Source organism: Phocoena sinus, chromosome 15, assembly GCF_008692025.1.
Source record: "Phocoena sinus isolate mPhoSin1 chromosome 15, mPhoSin1.pri, whole genome shotgun sequence".
NCBI lineage: Eukaryota > Metazoa > Chordata > Mammalia > Artiodactyla > Phocoenidae > Phocoena > Phocoena sinus.
Window position 1 is genome coordinate 20,525,549 of NC_045777.1, and position 6,929 is coordinate 20,532,477.

Here is a 6,929-nt window from a genome sequence, read left to right on the forward strand (position 1 = left end):
CCTGTGAGAAAAAAAAAATCTAGAAAACAAACTTTGGTTTCCCTTTGGCTTCACTTCACCTGAGTCAACTGCCTGTTGGTGGATCTCAGATATCTAGCCAGCCTCTATGAAAATATCTTCATCCTAAAACATGCCTTTTGCACTTTGAGAAACCACACATAAATACCAGAGAAAATCAAAAGTTGAGGTCTGGGGTGAAAAGAAATATAGATGAAATGTTTAATAAAATGTTTCAGGAGAGGATACAGATGTAGAGTAGCTTTGAGGAGAAGTTGAGGTTGGGCAGCTGTGTTTTCCAAAAAGATCAAATATACCTTGTCCTACCTTCAGATGCCAGCCCAAACTCCCCACCAGAGCATGGTTTGTGGATGGGTCTTGGCCTGTCTATATGGTAGGAACACTGGTTCCTGAAAAGTTCTCTCCCTCTGGTATTTTAATCCACATTTCCACCGTTAGAGGTAACTTTCTTGTACTTCTAAGAGTTTTTGACCCTTCCTTCTCCAGTTCCATGCAACTCCCTGCACCGGGGCCCAGGCATTTCTGATTCAGCCCCTCTTAGTCCCTGAGCAATGCTGATAAGAGGGACTCTTAGCCCACCAATGGGTGGGATCTGAAATTATATACGCTTCCCGTAGATTTTAAATTACACGAGACCCAGATATCTACATGCCTTTTAGCTAGTTCTTTCTTCTAATGAAGACTGGGTAGTGGGTTTCAAATTACATGCCAAATTTGTTGCTTGTCAGGGGTACTTGAGAAAGATTCCAAGTTGAGCAGGCTCCAAATCGTGTTTGATTAGCAATGTCTGCTCTGATCAAGGGAAAGGATGGTAATAGCATGCATGCCGCATATTTGGTTTCCCTGTTCTAACTCCTAACATTTGGTCCAAGCCTTATGACTGGGTTTTAGCCCAACTTTAACTTAAGTTTCTCCAGAAGCTGAACATCTGCCCTGAATCCAATTGACATGCTATAATATAATATTTCACAAGTGCTGCCCTGACCCAGTTTTGAAGTCATGGCTAAAAACTCTCAATTTCCCTTCATGGGTAGTTTGCTAAGCCTCTACCCCAACCATGTCCCTTATTGGGGTCCTCTTCTCCAGGGCCAGGTACCCAACAACTAGCTAGGGGCAGCCCCTAAACCCAGTAATTATTCAACTTATCCAGTCTCCAGAAAGCTTTCAAAATCTTCTCCATTCACCATGCATAAGCTCCTCCTACAGCTCCAGCTTTCTGTGACCCAGTCCCCAAGTGTAACCCCCTGTGCATCCCTGCATGACAGCCTTCTCTTATTCTCTCATTTGGAGCCATAGTAACAAAGAGTTCTGCTTTTCATCTATCTGAGAGTCAGTGTGTTGTATACGGTTATCCAAAGAATCTTTAGAGCTTATAAAACACATGTATCCAAAGGCCTTGTCCTGCTTAGTCACTGCCATCCCTTGGGAGCCAGACACCCCTTTCCAAAACTACCAGGAATGTCTGTGCATTTATTTTATATTGCAAAACACTTTGTTTTCTGGGATGATTTCTCAAGCCTCCTGAGAAGCCATTTTAGCTAAAATTCTAGCTAATATTCGCTCAGCGGATCGTTACTTCCACCTCTGGCATGTGAGGGTACTGTTTGGGATGTGGGACCTGCAGAGGCCCTGAGGGGTCCCACTTTGTATCTGAGGCACCCTCTGCCCCCTCTGAGAGCTCTGGCCCACAGACAGCTGCAGAGCCCGGTAAGGATGCCACCCTCAAAATATCTGCAGGATAGACTATGGCAAAAGCAAGGAAACTCCATTCCACATTTTCATATTTATAAATATTCTCCTTTTTCTTCCTCCACCTTCTCTGCTTCCCAGGTTTGCTTCCTTCCTGAAAAGAAGATCAAGTCATACTTTCCTCTTCCTCCCAGCCCTTGAGACAGACTTTCTCCTCAGACTAAAGAGTGTAAACACTTTTATAACCACTCAATGGTCAATTCTGAGAAAATACCGAGAATTCGGGGTAACACTGAAAGCTCTTGTCGGGATCTCCAGGATAGATTTGTTTCATTGGGAAGACAGAAAGGGGCCATGAGAAAGGGCCAGTGGGGGGCCTAAAGCAGACAGAAGGTCCCCTGATTCATATGGGTAAAGGCCAGGTCTTGTGGGACAGAGTACCCCCAGGGAAATTCAAGATGGGAGAAGTTCACACAAATTCCTAATGAGAGAATTTTATCAGTGGCAATTCAAGCCAAGTTCTCTGGCAGATGTGCCACACTGGGAGGACGGTTTCTATTTCTTAACCACCTTAACCGTAGATTTACAGCTTGGTCTGGGTTACAGCAGACCAGGATGGAGAGGGGCTAGGACACATATACTGTGAAAGCTTTATCAAAGAGCTAAGGACTCTGATCCTGGAAAAGAGATTATCTGTGCTCAGAAAGAAAGGAATTAGAGCAGTCTCTTATTTTAAGATGATGATGATGATAAGAGCTAACATCTACAGAAGGTGGGCATGTGCCAGACACTTTACCCCTTGTACCCCACATCAACGTACCTCATAGGGTAGGTGCTACCATTATGCTCATTGAACCAATGAGGAAACCAAGGCTCAGAGATGTGAAGTGACTTGTCCGGCTCATACAGCAATAGCCGCCAGAGTCAGGATCCAAACCCAGACCAACCTGGCACCAAAAGCAAGTCTCTCAGCCACTGCCCTACCTTACAAAGAATAGGTTTCCATTATGACACCAAAACTGCCTCAGGTCCACAATCTGACTTCCGATGGGGTGTCCTCCTGTGAGACTGCCCAGACTTCAGTTCCTCTAGTCCCTGCCAGCAAGACACTGGCATGGAAGGAGCCTCAGTAATAGCAGCCATGTTGATCTACAGAGCAATGGCATGATCAACCTTCAGGATACATTTCTGTGTGAAAAGTCAGGTGGAGAAAAATGTGTGCTTTGATTTGGATTACCCTAGAAGCAGACTAGGAGACAAAGATTTGAGTACAAGTAGTTTATTTGAATGTGATCCCGGAAAACTAGTAAGGCTATGAGAAAGTGAGATCAGGGGAAAGGGCAGCCAGTAAGTATGTGTTCTCCAGCAAGTTTCCATGGTGGGTAACTGGAGCTTCATACTTCTGGAGAACTCTGGGTGTTCGTGTAGAACATTCTGTTTTGTCGATCTGATTTGGAACCATGTACATATTTTACGTAATTATAATGTTATAATTAATTTTATAGATTTTTTAACATCTTTATTGGAGTATAATTGCTTTACAATGATGTGTTAGTTTCTGCTTTATAACAAAGTGAATCAGTTACACATATATATATGTTCCCATATCTCTTCCCTCTTGCATCTCCCTCCCTCCCACCCTCCCTATCCCACCCCTCCAGGTGGTCACAAAGCACCGAGCTGATCTCCCTGTGCTATGCGGCTGCTTCCCACTAGCTATTTTACGTTTTGTAGTGTATATATGTCCATGCCACTCTCTCACTTTGTCACAGCTTATGGAATCTAAGAAAAAAAAATGTCATGAAGAACCTAGGGGTAAGACGGGAATAAAGACACAGGCCTGGACATCCCTGGTGGCGCAGTGGTTGAGAGTCTGCCTGCCGATGCAGGGGGTGCGGATTCGTGCCCCGGTCCGGGAAGATATCACATGCTGCAGAGCGGCTGGGCCCATGAGACATGGCCGCTGGGCCTGTGCTCCGCAATGGGACAGGCCACAGCAGTGAGAGGCCCGCGTACCGCAAAAAAAAAAAAAGACACAGACCTACTAGAGAATGGACTTGAGGATATGGGGAGGGGGAAGGGTAATTTTATAGATTAATATGTATTATTTATGTATTAAATTGTAATTTTATAATTACAATTTATAAAGGCAATCACTATAAAAAATAAACAAATTAAATAAGTGAATAAATCTATGTATTGAGCTGGTGGTACAATCACGCAGATAGAAATATGTCGGGTGATTTTAAGATACCATAATCTGGCTGTTCATCCCCTGTGGGATATGCCCAACCTAAATGAATTTAAGAAAAAAAAAAAAAAACTTACACTATGTTCAATAATCTTGTCATTGGTGGGAGCGTTACTCTGAGACAGTTCAGTAGGTACAAAATAAATGTGTTTGCTTTTGGGAACTGGAACATTATTCTACAGGAGAAACAGGACATGCAGGTGTAAGATCAAAGAAGATAAGTAAAAATAATGTCATTTCTTAGTTGGAAGTTTCAATGAAAACTCAAGATATATTTTCTCTTTAAAATGAAATATGTTATATCCTACCTGTATCCACTGAAAAGCCCTAGAAACAGTGGCCAACCCAGTTGCAATGGACACCTCAAAACCCAAACTGTGGACGTCTAAATGTCCTTCTCCATTGAAAGAAAAAAAGGGTTGTCTAGGTTTGGGAGAGAAAACCTACAAGATGAACCTGGAACATATTGTCAAACCAGACAAGAAGAAGCTATCGAAAACCATGTGGTCATGTCAGAAGGACTCAAAAGTGAACTTAAAGAGTCGCCCACAGGCCAAACGCAGGAGAATTTGATCTCAGTAAAAGAACAACTGTGACGGATTGAAATCCATCAAATACTTTAAAATCCATGCATGCAAAATGATAGTCATAACAAAATAAGCTCACTGGTGTCCTACATCGAATACTAGAGGAGCAACTCATTATTTTGAAAACTAGAAAATAAAGAAATCAAGCATTAACTTGTCTTTCCCATATAAACTGTATCTCAGGATGACAAATAGTTGATGAGAAGAAGCTTTTCTTTAAAAAGTGATTCAGAAAATGAATGAAAAAGAATGATGGGATTAAAATTATTGTTGATTAAAATGATCATCAGTGGTTGCTACCATCAGAAGAGCCAACCAGACTTCCTAACATACAGTACACTGTACCATGAAGTATGAAGTATTTTTGCCAAAAGCCAAAACCTGAACCTGATCAAAATTCTAGATCTAACTTCTAATTTACAGGAAATACCAGGGGCGAAGGAACATTTCAACCACACCACTAAATTGCAAACAGCAAAATGCAGACTATGGTGAATTCTTTAAGACAAGCAACCAAGTTTTTTTAACAAGTAAATCTCAAAGGGGAAAAAAAGTAGATCAAAAGAGACTTAAAATACCTATGAATCAATTGTAATATATAGACCACATTTGGATCCTGATTCAAACAAATAAATTACTTTAAAAATTATATAATAGGGGCTTCCCTGGTGGTGCAGTGGTAGAGAGTCTGCCTGCCGATGCAGGGGACACGGGTTCGTGTCCCGGTCCGGGAGGATCCCACATGCCGCGGAGCAGCTGGGCCCGTGAGCCATGGCCGCTGAGCCTGCGCGTCCGGAGTCTGTGCTCCTCAACAGGAGAGGCCACAACAGTGAGAGGCCCGTGTACCGCAAAATAAGTAAATTAATTAATTAAAATTATATAATAAAATTGGGAAATTTGAACAGATTGGATAATAAATAACTATTATTAATATTTTTGGATGGGATCAAAGTATTTTGCTTGTTTTTAAGAAATAATCTGTATATTATAGAGATAGGTGCTGAAGCATTTAGAGAAGAAATAATATTTGAGATTTGCTTCAAATAATACGGGAGGGAGGGAGGATACAGAAAAACAAGATTGGGCACTAGTTAATAATTTTTTAAGCAGAGCAAAGGGTGCATGGATAGAGGTCTGTTATACAATCGTGTCTACCTGATTTCTGCTTAATATTTTTCATCATACAACTTAAAATTACATACACACACACACACACACACACACACACACACACACACATATTAAAAGTTAACAGTGGTCAATTTTGCTCCAGAGAAGAAAGGGTAGAACTGAGCTAAGCAGAGGCAAATCTGGAGCAAGCAGAGTCAGTCCAAAGCATCCTTTGCCTCTGCAGAAGAGGTAGGTTTGGAGTCATCCAGGATTGTGAAGACCTCACAGAGCTGCCTGGGCAGGAACTCAAGAGCCTGGACCTTGGCATCAGGCAGGTCACCCAGTTTCATTACTTAGCTATATAGAGGTGCTCCAGTGTCCTCATCTGATGGGTGGGGTTCACAGTGGTATCCACCTTGTCCATGGTGGAGAGGCTCAGATGAGCTGATGCATGGATGATGCTTAGCAAAGCTCCCACCACACAATTAATAATTGATATAATTATCTTCATCTTCCCTGTGAGCTACCTTGGCCCAAAGAGTTGTTGTTGGCACAGTAACTCAGAGGAACCACAGCTGGAGGCCCAGACTCCAGACCTGTCTGCATCTCTCATTGGTCATCCTTAGCAGCTCCTGGTTATAGTAGTCAACTGGAAAAATGAATGGAGCACTTATCTCAAACCCCCATTTTCCAGAGCCTCCACTCTCCCCCATTCCCTCATTTTCTCTCTTGTTCCCTCTCTGTTTTTTCCTCCATCCTTTCTTCTTTCCTTCTTTCTCCAAAGCAGCACTTTCCAAGTGACAAGTGAAGCAATAATATAAGCAATCATTTAACTCCTTGCTTCCTACTTAAAAATCCCCTAATTACTGGGTAATGGGTCCACAGGGGCTTTTGGGCTGGGTGAGCTCTGCCCTGAAGGCACAGCTATAGTTCATCTGTCTGCTCCCTAATAGCACTCTAAAGTTCACCCTTATAAACATGTCACTGAGTCTGTAATTGAGTGACTGGTCATTAGGTTCCACGAGCGATACCTGTGGGTCACCGATCACTCAGGGATGATGGATCTTTCTCCAATACCTCGACTGGGCTGGCTACAGAGCTCTCTATCACCTCTGAGTAGAGCATTACTCTCCAGGAAGTCTACAGCGAGCCCTGGTGGGCTACCTTAAGCTTGGACTTCCACGGGGAAGTGCCAGACAGAGGAGAGGGTAGGAACATACATCCTCTGCTTCCCTCACTGACTCTCCCAGAAGCCTGTCCTGGAAGGGTCTTGT